This window comes from Salvelinus fontinalis, chromosome 38 (genome assembly GCF_029448725.1).
Source record: "Salvelinus fontinalis isolate EN_2023a chromosome 38, ASM2944872v1, whole genome shotgun sequence".
Taxonomy (NCBI): Eukaryota; Metazoa; Chordata; class Actinopteri; order Salmoniformes; family Salmonidae; genus Salvelinus; species Salvelinus fontinalis.
The window spans coordinates 22,587,130-22,599,672 of NC_074702.1; positions in this window are offsets into that span (position 1 = coordinate 22,587,130).

A 12,543-nucleotide genomic window follows, 5' to 3' on the forward strand; every position below is an offset into this window, starting at 1 on the left:
AAATTAATATAGTTGGTTCATTTAAAAAAAAAAAAAAAAACCTGCGTGTACTGATCACGTCTGGTGGGATTGACAAAATCAACAAGCACGTGGACGCACGGGCGTGCCCGGTCTAGTCAGCATGTTAGGCTTCGCGCTACAGCATGCAGGACTAAGTGAAGTAAAATAATGAAATAATGACACACTACGGTGTCCGTGTGGTTAAACCATTTCAGCTTCTCTGAGATGTGTACGCTGAGGAATTTGAAGTTATTGACTTGTCTCCACGGTGGTTGTTGGTAATCATACTCACTACTGTCTTGTCGTCAGTGAACTTGATGATGGAGTTGGAACTGTGTGAGGCCACGCATTCATGGGTATACAGGGAATACAGGAGGGGACTGAGGACGCACCCTTGTTGGGCCCCTGTGTTGAGAATCAGTGTCGAGGAGGTAATGTTGCCTACCTCCACCATCTGGGGGTCCAGGACACAGTTGCAAAGGGAGGAGTTCAGACGCAGGGCCGTGAGCTTTATAATGAGCTTATAGGGCACTATGGTATTGAAGTCCGAGCTGTTGTCGATGAACAGCATCCTCACATATGCATTCCTTTTGTCCATGTTGTAATGAATACTCAGGGAGAAAATGGTGTAAGGTATCTTTACATTTACTGCAGTATGACAATTGGGTCGTTTTTCCACCACTGCGAATAAGCCTACCAATCTTTTTATATTAATATCCTTTTACATTGAATTCAGATCGTGTCATGCTCATTTTGTTTAGTCTTTTACATTTATGTCATGCTAATTTTGCAAATTGCAATCCACAGAAACAACTTTGAAGACAACGACCACAAAATGTAAAATCCTCAAAAGTTATGAGAAACATATCTTGCTGTTCATCTGCTGTTGCTAAAGAATGTGGATGTGTGAATGCCAAGAGGTCTGTCATCACCTGCCCCTTTTATTAATGCTAGTTTAGTATGAAGATGGTATTTATTATACTGGAATGATAGATATGGAATTAAAACAGGAACACGCCCACTTGGCACTGATGTCAATTCAACGTCTAGTTCTATGAAATTACATAAAAACAATGTTGATTCAACCAGTGTGTGCCCAATGGGACACTGATGCAATAACTTGGCTATAGATAATTACCTTAGTAGTAAAGAAAGAGACATATTTGAGCTTAACAAAGTAAGTTGAACTATATGAATAAATAAAAGGGAAATTAAAATGTCTTCAAATATAATTCAATATTCGCTCATGAATATGAATATTAGAGATCACATTTTGGAGAAATATCCTAATTTCCAAGATCTTGATAGGTCACCTGACTGTAGTTTATCACGCTATGTACTAACAGGCCTCCCACTGAAACCAGCACAACTGAAAACCAACAAAGCAATTTATTACACACTCCTCGTGAAAGACAGGGACAAGCTGGACATAAGGGGAACAAAACCATTGACCACCCCTCCCTTTGCTCTGCCGCATCCTCATGCACGCTATAGCGACACAGCGACATTGTGGAGGTGCGTGACCTGGGGGTCACAGGAGGTCAAGAGAGGTTAGCATTCATGGCCAGTTAATTGAGTGGGTCCATTCAGGGAGCATGTGGCTCTGCAGGGGCCTCGCCGAGTCTCCATGGGGCTAAGATGGCTCTGCTAATAGAGAAGGTCATAAGAAAGTCAAGACATGAGTCTCTCCGTCCAATCTAAATTCCACCGCATGCATGCAGGCATACACACACACACACAAAGACACAAAGACACACATGCACATGGACCCATCAACCCCTCCTGCTATGCTCTACACCTTTTTGGAGGCACTGCTGAAATTGAGAGCTGGCTGGAATTATGAGAACCGTGGAATTCCACGAATTATGACAGTACAATTAATTACAGTTTTTTCCCCCTCATTCAAAGCCAGTCGGGTTAACAACCTATTAAAAGTCACAACAGGAGAGCCCTAAACGGAATGGAGGTCACTGGAGCATTGTATAAGCCCACTGCACTGTAGTGCATTTAAATCAGATGACTCTAACATGTACACTCAACTTGGCTATTGATTAATGGAATCTACCTCCCCTTAACTGAGGTGGCTGGAATTACATAGACGTTTGTAAGGCATAATCAATGAAGGGCTATGGAGTCCTATAGTTGGAGGGAATCTGAATTCTGGGAGATGTAAATGAATGAATGGTAGTATGAAAAGTTCACATCTCAAAATGTGAACATTCTGTGAAATGATGGAGCGCATGCATCATCAGCAAAGCAAATCATGGTAGTGTAGTAAACTATATAGAATATAAGGGAAAGCAGCGGTGCTGTCACGATCGTCATAATAACTGGACCAAAGTGCAGTATGATCTGGGTTCCACATCTTTTTTATTTCTAAGTGAAACTCACAGCAAAACCAAAAACAATAAATCTCAAAACGAACCATGAAGCTAACAATAGTGCTAACATGCAACTATACGTAGTCAAGATCCCACAAAGCACAATGGGGAAATGGCTGCCTAAATATGATCCCCAATCAGAGACAACAATAAACAGCTGCCTCTGACTGGGAACCATACCAGGCCAACATAGAAATATAATACCTAGATGACCCACCCTAGTCACACCCCGACCTAACCAACATAGAGAATAAAAAGGTCTCTATGGTCAGGGCGTGACAGTACCCCCCCCCCCAAAGGTGCGGACTCCGACCACAAAACCAGGGTCGGCTCCGGTGCGGGGCGAAGTACCCACTCCGCTCGCAGATACCTCATCTTCAATGGCGGCTCTGATGCGGGGATCGTCGCCGGATGCTCCGGACCGTAAACGATCGTCGCTGGAGGAACCGGACCGTGGATCGGCGCCGGAGGCTCCGGACCGTGGATCGTCGCCGGAGGAACCGAACCGTGGATCGTCGCCGGAGGAACCGGACCGTAGATCGTCGCCGGAGGCTCCGGATTGGGAACCCTCGCAGGAGGCTCCGGACAGAGAACCCCCGCTGGAGGCCCCGGACCGCAGACCGTCGCTGGAGGTTCCGCTTCGCCGAACGTCGCTGGAGGTTCCGCTTCGCCGACCGTCGCTGGAGGTTCCGGTCCGCGGATGGTCGCTGGAGGTTCCGGTCCGCGGACCGTCGTAGGAGGTTCCGGACCGCGGACCTTTGCCCGGAGGTTCCGGACCGTGGACCGTCGCCGGTAGCTCCGGACTGGGCACCGTCGCCGGAAACTCCGGACTGGGAACTGTCGCCGTAAGCTCCGGACTGGGAACTGTCGCCTGATGCGTCCGACCGGTACAGGTGGCACAGGGCTGGTGACACGCACCTCAGGGCGAGTGCGGGGAGGAGGCACAGGACGTACTGGACTGTGGAGGCGCACTGGAGGCCTGATGCGTGGGACCGGTACAGGTGGCACCGGGCTGGTGACACGCACCTCAGGGCGAGTGCGGGGAGGAGGCACAGGACGTACTGGACTGTGGAGGCGCACTGGAGGCCTGATGCGTGGGACCGGTACAGGTGGCACCGGGCTGGTGACACGCACCTCAGGGCGAGTGCGGGGAGGAGGCACAGGACGTACTGGACTGTGGAGGTGCACTGGAGGCCTGATGCGTGGGACCGGTACAGGTGGCACCAGGCTGGTGACACGCACCTCAGGGCGAGTGCGGGGAGGAGGCACAGGACGTACTGGACTGTGGAGGCGCACTGGAGGTCTGGAGCGTAGAGCTGGTACAACGCGTCCTGGACAAATTACCACCTTCGCACGGCAAGTGTGGGAAGCTGGCACAGGAGGCACTGGGCTGTGAATGTGCACTGGTGACACAGTGCGTATCACCACAGAACATGGAGCCTGACTGGTCACACGCTCCCCACGGTGAGTACGGGGAGTTGGCTCTGGTTCACTCCCCTCAACTTTCGCCGCCCACTCCTCGCTCAATCTGTCCCAATATTCCTCCTCGGTCTTTGACTCACCCCTCAGCATCGCCGACCACTCCGTCCCCCCCCCCAAAAAACAAATTTAGGCTGTCTCTCTGGCTTCCGTCGTGGCCGCGAACCCCGGTGTTGTCGTTGTTGTTCCCTCGCTGCCTCTGCCTGCTTCCATGGCAGGCTTCCTGCCATAATCTCGTCCCATGTCTAGGATGTCCTCCACTCCTGGCTTTCCTCCTGGGCATGCTGCTTGGTCCGTTGTTGGTGGGATCTTCTGTCACGTTCGTCATAATAACTGGACCAAAGTGGGGCGTGATCTGGGTTCCACATCTTTTTTATTTCTAAGTGAAACTCACAGCAAAACCAAAAACAATAAATCTCAAAACGAACCATGAAGCTAACAATAGTGCTAACATGCAACTATACGTAGTCAAGATCCCACAAAGCACAATTGGGAAATGGCTGCTGTAACGATACTCTAAATCCTCCTCCTCCTCAGACGAGGAGAGGAGAGAGGGATCTGAAGACCAATATGCAGCGAGGTATGATGACATGATTTATTGATTTAAACAAGACATAGACAGAAAACGAACTATACTTGAATAACTACAAAACAACAAACGACGTAGACGCACCTGAACATAAGAACTTACGTATAACGAAGAACGCATGAAAACAGGAACAGACTACATAAACCGAACAAACAAAACCGAAACAGTCCCATGTGGCGTAACATCACACAGACACAGGAGACAACCACCCACAAACAAACAGTGTAAAAACACCTACCTTAATATGGCTCTCAATCAGAGGAAATGAAAACCACCTGCCTCTAATTGAGAGCCATATCAGGTCACCCTTAAACCAACATAGAAACAGAAAACATAGACTGCCCACCCAAACTCACGTCCTGACCAGCTAACACATACACAAACTAACAGAAAACAGGTCAGGAACGTGACATAACCCCCCCCTCAAGGTGCGTACTCCGAACGCACCACCAAAAGTCTAGGGGAGGGTCTGGGTGGGCATCTGACCACGGTGGTGGCTCCGGCTCCGGACGCTGTCCCAATCCCACCATAATAAATCCCCGCTTCTGTGTCTTCCTCAAGGTGGCGACCCTCGCCACCGACCTTGGACTGGGAACCCTAGACATGGGTCCCGCTGGATTTAGGGGCCGCCCCGGACTGAGGGACGGCAGCTCCGGACTGAGGGACAACACCGGGACAAGGGGCAACACCGGGACAAGGGGCAGGTCCCGGCTGATAAACTCTGGCAGATCCTGGCTGGCTGGCTCTGGCGGATCCTGGCTGGACGGCTCTGAAGGCTGGTCCTGGCTGGACGGCTCTGAAGGCTGATCCGGTCTGACGGAAGGCTCTGGCTGATCCGGTCTGGCGGAAGGCTCTGGCTGATCCGGTCTGGCGGAAGGCTCTGGCTGATCCGGTCTGGCGGAAGGCTCTGGCTGATCCGGTCTGGCGGAAGGCTCTGGCTGATCCGGTCTGGCGGAAGGCTCTGGCTGATCCGGTCTGGCGGAAGGCTCTGGCTGATCCGGTCTGGCGGAAGGCTCTGGCTGATCCGGTCTGGCGGAAGGCTCTGGCGGCTCCGGTCTGGCGGAAGGCTCTGGCGGCTCCTGTCTGGCTGACGGCTCTGTAGGCTCTTGGCAGACGAACGGCTCTGTAGGCTCTTGGCAGACGGGCGGCTTTGCAGGCTCATGGCAGACGGGCGGCTTTGCAGGCTCATGGCAGACGGGCAGTTCAGGCGCCGCTGGGCAGACGGGCAGTTCAGGCGCCGCTGGGCAGACGGGCAGTTCAGGCGCCGCTGGGCAGACGGGCAGTTCAGGCGCCGCTGGGCAGACGGGCAGTTCAGGCGCCGCTGGGCAGACGGGCAGTTCAGGCGCCGCTGGGCAGACGGGCAGTTCAGGCGCCGCTGGGCAGACGGGCAGTTCAGGCGCCGCTGGGCAGACGGGCACACCTGTAGGGAGGAGACGGAGAGACAGCCTGGTGCGTGGGGCTGCCACAGGACCCACCAGACTGGAGAGACCTACAGGAGGCTTGATGTTAAAAGGCACCTGAAGGACCGGGCTGTGGGGGAGCACTGGAGCTCTGGTGCGCAGCCTTGGCACCACTCCCCCAGGCTGGCATACTACTTCAGCCCGTACCCTCCAGAGTGCAGGCACAGGTTGAACCGGGCTGTGGATGAGCACTGGAGATCTAGTGCCTACTACGCGCACTTCTCCCTTAGGCTCCACTCCCACATTTGCCCGGTACGAGCGGAGCGTAGGCATAGGACGCACTGCACCCTCCCAGCGCCCCGGAGACACAGCACGCAGAGCCGGCGCAGGATACCCTGGACCGAAACTGCGTACCGGAGACCAGACGCGCTGAGCATGCACAATACGCCCCGGCTGGATGCCCACACTCACTTGACACTTTCGGGGGGCTGCCCTATAGCGCACCAGGCTATGGGCACGCACTGGCGACACCGTGCGCTTAACCGCATAACACGGTGCCTGACCAGTGACGCGTTGCTTATAATAAGCACGAGGAGTGCGCTCAGGTCTGCTACCTGGCTTAGCCACACTCCTCTCTAGCCCCCCCCCAAAAAATTTCTGGGGTTGCCTCTCGTACCTGTCCCGCTGCCGTGCTGCCTCCTCATATCGCCGCCGCTCAGCACTCGCTTCCTCCAGCTCAGCTTTGGGGCGGTGATACTCCCCAGCCTGTGCCCAGGGTCCTTCTCCATTCAAGATCTCCTCCCATGTCCATGAATCCTGGGATTTCTGCGGTTGCTTTCGCTGCCCTTTTCCCCGCTGCTTGGTTCTGGTAATTTGGTGGGTGGTTCTGTAACGATACTCTAAATCCTCCTCCTCCTCAGACGAGGAGAGGAGAGAGGGATCTGAAGACCAATATGCAGCGAGGTATGATGACATGATTTATTGATTTAAACAAGACATAGACAGAAAACGAACTATACTTGAATAACTACAAAACAACAAACGACGTAGACGCACCTGAACATAAGAACTTACGTATAACGAAGAACGCATGAAAACAGGAACAGACTACATAAACCGAACAAACAAAACCGAAACAGTCCCATGTGGCGTAACATCACACAGACACAGGAGACAACCACCCACAAACAAACAGTGTAAAAACACCTACCTTAATATGGCTCTCAATCAGAGGAAATGAAAACCACCTGCCTCTAATTGAGAGCCATATCAGGTCACCCTTAAACCAACATAGAAACAGAAAACATAGACTGCCCACCCAAACTCACGTCCTGACCAGCTAACACATACACAAACTAACAGAAAACAGGTCAGGAACGTGACAGCTGCCTAAATATGATCCCCAATCAGAGACAACGATAAACAGCTGCCTCTGATTGGGAACCATACCAGGCCAACATAGAAATATAATACTTAGATGACCCACCCTAGTCACACCCCGACCTAACCAACATAGAGAATAAAAAGCTCTCTATGGTCAGGGCGTGACAGGTGCGCTGTTTCATACTAATTCCATAGCTAACGTTTAAACATGAAATGTTCACTATCTGTCCTGGTCCTGTGAGCTAACTGAGAGAATTGGACACCCCTCCCTATCCTCTTACCCCCATACCAACATTAGTTCAGTCTCATCAGTAGAAGAAGAAAATAAAACTGATAAATAATTAAAAAGACAATACAACCGAGAGATGAGAATGAGAATTAAGATGGGGGTGTGCCTTAATTAACCAGTGACTAATCTCAACCAAATGAATAACCGGGTCATGGCTGTGAGGAAAAGGGTGGAAGAAAACAAGGGAGAGAGAATAAAAAGGGAGAGAGAGGAATGCAACGTAATGGCCACCAAGTCCCTCCGATGGGAATTTTGTTCCTTTCCTTTCCCCATAACCCCTCCCAACCTCTTCTATTCTCCTCTGTGCTTCGATCACAAACAGTCTTTGTGGCTCCTAAACCTTTATCGGATGCCAATTTGCATGAAGGCAACAAGCAGCCACACTGTTTTGTGTAATAGGACAGCAGCTGTACCTCCCCTCACAGAACAAACTGCATTTCCTCTTGTTTTAAGACCCTCGAATGCATTCACACACACACATACCAAATACACACCCGTGAACTAGCGCACATACACACTTGATTCTGCTTGTTTTACAATTCTCTGAACATACGCACGTACATGCATGCAAACACACATAGACACACACACACACACATCCGGTCATTGCTTGTGACCCTTCAAAAACGTTCACACACACAAACTTGATCGTGGCGCGCACACACACACACACACACACACACACACACACACACACACACACACACACACACACACACACACACACACACACACACACACACACACACACACACACACACACACACACACGGCTCCCCTTTGAGCGTAATTAAAACAGGAGGTGCCTACACAATACTCTTTTGTCTTAGGGGAGAGCAGAGGGAAATGGGGCCGGGGCCGCTGCATATTAATTAAGAGACTGTAGTGTAAGAGGGAATCAGGCGTATTAAACAGATGACATACTGGGACAAATATGGCACTACTTTCTCTCTGTTCTCCCACAGTGGCGCAGGGATACAGCATGCGCAGAGCGACTTCATGCCATGGCATGCAGCCAACAGTTGGAAATTAGCAGCAGGCACTGTGAGAATTAATTAGCAGCACGAACAATGAATGCATGGAGCTGTGCTCAAGCCCCTGTGCTGGAAGTAGAGAGGTGTGAGTCGATTCAATATTTGAGCACTAGGTGGAATCATTGAGGCGAGGGAGGTGGGAATCTGATTTGCTGGTCTGACTTGCATCATCCTCCCTGTGTGATTGTAATTGAATGCATAAATTGATGTAGAATAATTCGAAAGATATATTTGTGATTATGAAAAACTTTAAACGATTCCAAGTTGGCAGCCATTCAATATTTAGTCTGCGTTTGCTCCTCATTAGCAGAGCACTGAGAATTCTTAGACAAAATGAATCTAACAAAAATTACACATTGAATTGATTATAACCCTCTAATAGCAAATTACCCCGTTGAAATATGAATCTCCTTGACGATGAAAAACATTATTTCAGATGTTCATTCCAGTCTCACCACATCTGTCTGGCCATTTGCAACACAGAGAGCGTTCTGACTGCCCCCCCCCCCCCCCATTCAGGACTTTTAAATGAAACCAATTCAGCTTTAATAAATCACTAGGGACAGGGCAGTGAACAGTTGACAGACCATACAGTGGTACAAGATCCTGGACTTTTATTCCTAAGGGCCACCCAGCATCAACCAGCTCTTCGTGGGCGATCTCTTTGGACTTTCTTTCTTTGTATCTTTCTCCCTCCATTTCTCTGTATTCCTCCTCGCTATCTCTGTGCCTCTCTTTTTCTTGTTCAATCTGGTTTTATTTAGTCCAACCCTGTCAATCTCTCTCTTTCTCTCCCAGTCTCCTATTCTATCCATCTCACTCATCTCACTGTCTCCCTCCATCTTTCTCATTTTCTTTGTCCTTCTGCATATTTATCGCTCTCATGCTCACCCTCTCCTCCTCCCTCCCTCTACCCATCTTTCTCTCTTTCCCACTCTCTCTGTCTTCCCTCTGGCCGTCCCTCTCTGCCACTTCCTTGGTGGGGCATTTGCAGCACCGTCTTTGAATCTCCGCTCCTGGCACCCAGTTCTAAGCAGCCGTCCCTACATGTGAGGAGGAGACTGTGTGTGAGCAAACGGGTGCCCACTCCTGCCCCTTGCTCCACAATGGGGCCTTTATTCCCCCTCAATGGGCTCCATTAACGCCGGGCCCTTTGCCTCTGGAGGGGATGTCAGGCTTCCCGACATGGCACACAGAGATGGCCATTAGAGGCAGGAAGCCGTGGGCAGGGGCATGGGAGAGGTGCCAGGGCAAGGGGGCAAGCGGGTAGAGGCAACGTTTGTGTAGAACAGACACAGAAAAGGACACATTCACCCAGTCATACAAATACTTGCGCACACGCATGCACACACACAAACACACACACACATTTGCTCACAAAAATGCGAGAACACACACCAATCCGAAGAGGACTGGCAAGCCCGAGCCTTTGTGACGCTCTCCTTTTTCCCATGCTTGCCACCAATGAACATTGCTGTGTCGATCCTCCATGGACAACCTCTCAATTTCTACTGTCTTTACGAAGTTAAAACTCAAGACACCATAATCAAAAACAGTTTATGAAAAGTGTATATGTTATTCAACAAAGATATTCTAGAATGAACATCAGAGACCAAGATATGGATATGGGGTAACAGTGGTACATTACTCTGAGGCAGATTACAACTGACACTGTTATGGTGGTGACGCCTGCCTGGGTGTGAAAGGAGTCAGGTCGGCTTCTCAAGACCTGAGAAGGCTCCACAGGACAGAAAGGGGAGGGTCTACACCACAGGGGTGCGTTGTGAGAGCAGGTGGGGTGGTGGTTTGTGAGGGTGTATGTGTTCGTACGTGTATGTAAGGGAGTGTGTGAAGGGGGTTCGTGGGGATGGACAACATTCAGTGATCTAATGACGGCCCAACTTCTGAGCGTTGTCGAACAGAGCGGCTCCCTTTGCACAGGGCCAATTAACTCCCAGGGTGGGGACAGTTGATGGACAAGTCTATTATTAGCATCCGAGGAGCGCTGCCATGACTCAAAGAAATCAAAGAAGAAAAGTCCTGAAGGAAATGGCAAATGCAAAGTGAATGAGCGTGATATGGTTCATTGGCTCAATTGTGCCTACGTCGCTTTCTTCTCCTGTCCTCCTATGTGCAAAAATACACCACAACTCTGCAAATGATGTCATTTGTGGCTATGTGGAGCAGTAGCGTCCTCTGGCATATTCAATTATGTCTCTGTGGAAAAAAATTGTCTTCATTCAAATAAATAAATCAAAGCTGTTAGTCCTACCTATCTTTGTCTTCAAGACCAGATTGCTTACACATTGATTGGGCTCTATTTCAAACATATTTGCATATTTCAAAGAATCTAAAGCACATCATTATGCAAGCCAGGCATATGCTATCCAGTTGTGATGTTTCTGAATGCAACAATAAATTATAATTTTATTTTTTAGACAGTTGTGCATGTTTCAGGAAAGTCTCAAATTTGTTTACATTTGTAAACGAAAACTGAGTTTAAAATAACTTCAAGCATTTGAGAAGCTCTAGAGAAAGAAACCATTTAACAGGTATACAATACAGACAGACATAAAGCAATGTTTCAAAAATGATCAAACACTAACACAAAACTATCAAGACATAGTGGATTATGCAGTGACAGAGTAAATCTTACATGAACAATGGTCTTAACATCCAAGGCTATATCAGATGGTGTAATTCTGGAATATAACTTTATGTTCTATTCATATTCACCAATAAATGGCTCAGCAACTTCTAAATAATAAATTCATTTCTTTGTTTTTAATCGCAACATATTCTTAATGTCAGCACAGTGGATGTCTGACATAAGGAATACATATGCATCGATTCAAATGTTTGACATCAAGTGTAAATTAGTAGCCTACTAACTAAATAGCTTACTGAATTATTATGGTATTATATTTATACCATTACATTCAGTAAGATACTCCCAATAATAAACATCAGAAACCTACCAGATACAAATACTTCTTGAAACAATAGTCAATGTGTCAGTATTTTTTTTAAATTATGTTCCTATCATTGAAGTATTAATTATATGGAGTAATTTACCAAAATGCCCCGAAATACCCAATCCTAAAAAGTACAAACAGATCATATAAGCATTGATATAGAACCCTGATATCTTTAGATGATGTATAATAGCCTAACCATTAACATGCACCTTCACCCCAACAATGACTAAGCCAACACTGCGAATACGTTGTGATTGACTAACACTCATTAATTCATTCAATCATTCCTTCACTTACTTATTCATACACAAAATGTCTTGTGCGCTGGAATCTTTGACTGTGAATGACTAAATTGATTTAAAACCCCAATGGGATGTCTCCAATAAACTATTCTTTAAATAACGAATAAAATCGAAAATAGTTTTGAAAAAGTCAATCGCCCGACCAACACTAGGGGAAAAAACTGATAGGGGTTGTGAGTTCAGAGTTAAATGAGGAATAGGCTAACGTAGCCTACAAGCTAAATGGAAAGATTAGAGACCATCTTGGAGGCATAAAATAGGCTAATCTTCCAGCGTGTTGCAATTCAGGCCTCCAATCCACTTCCCCGCTCCCGAGCTGCCAGTTTGCTCTTCCACTTATGCAGCTATTCACGAGAAAGGGATGTGAAACAACAAAATGCCAATGGCAGCTGTTTGTTTACGCTTTCCCACGACTCCATGCCAATTAGCCATCGTCATTCCGTCAGCCGCTTGTCTTCCCTCATTAGACACCCCTCAACAGACAAGTGAGGCCCTGGAAAGGCGGGCCCACGCAGGGATAGGAAGCATGCGGACGCCTTTACTCGTCCGTTTAACTCTCCTGAATCCACAGCCTCGATTTCTAGGTGCACTTGGTACAAAGAACCAGACTGCATCACCGATAATTCCAAATGTGCATGCGTATTGACGCACGTTCGCTATTTCTGAATACCTTTCATGGTGAAGCACCTAGCCTATATCAGGTGTAGG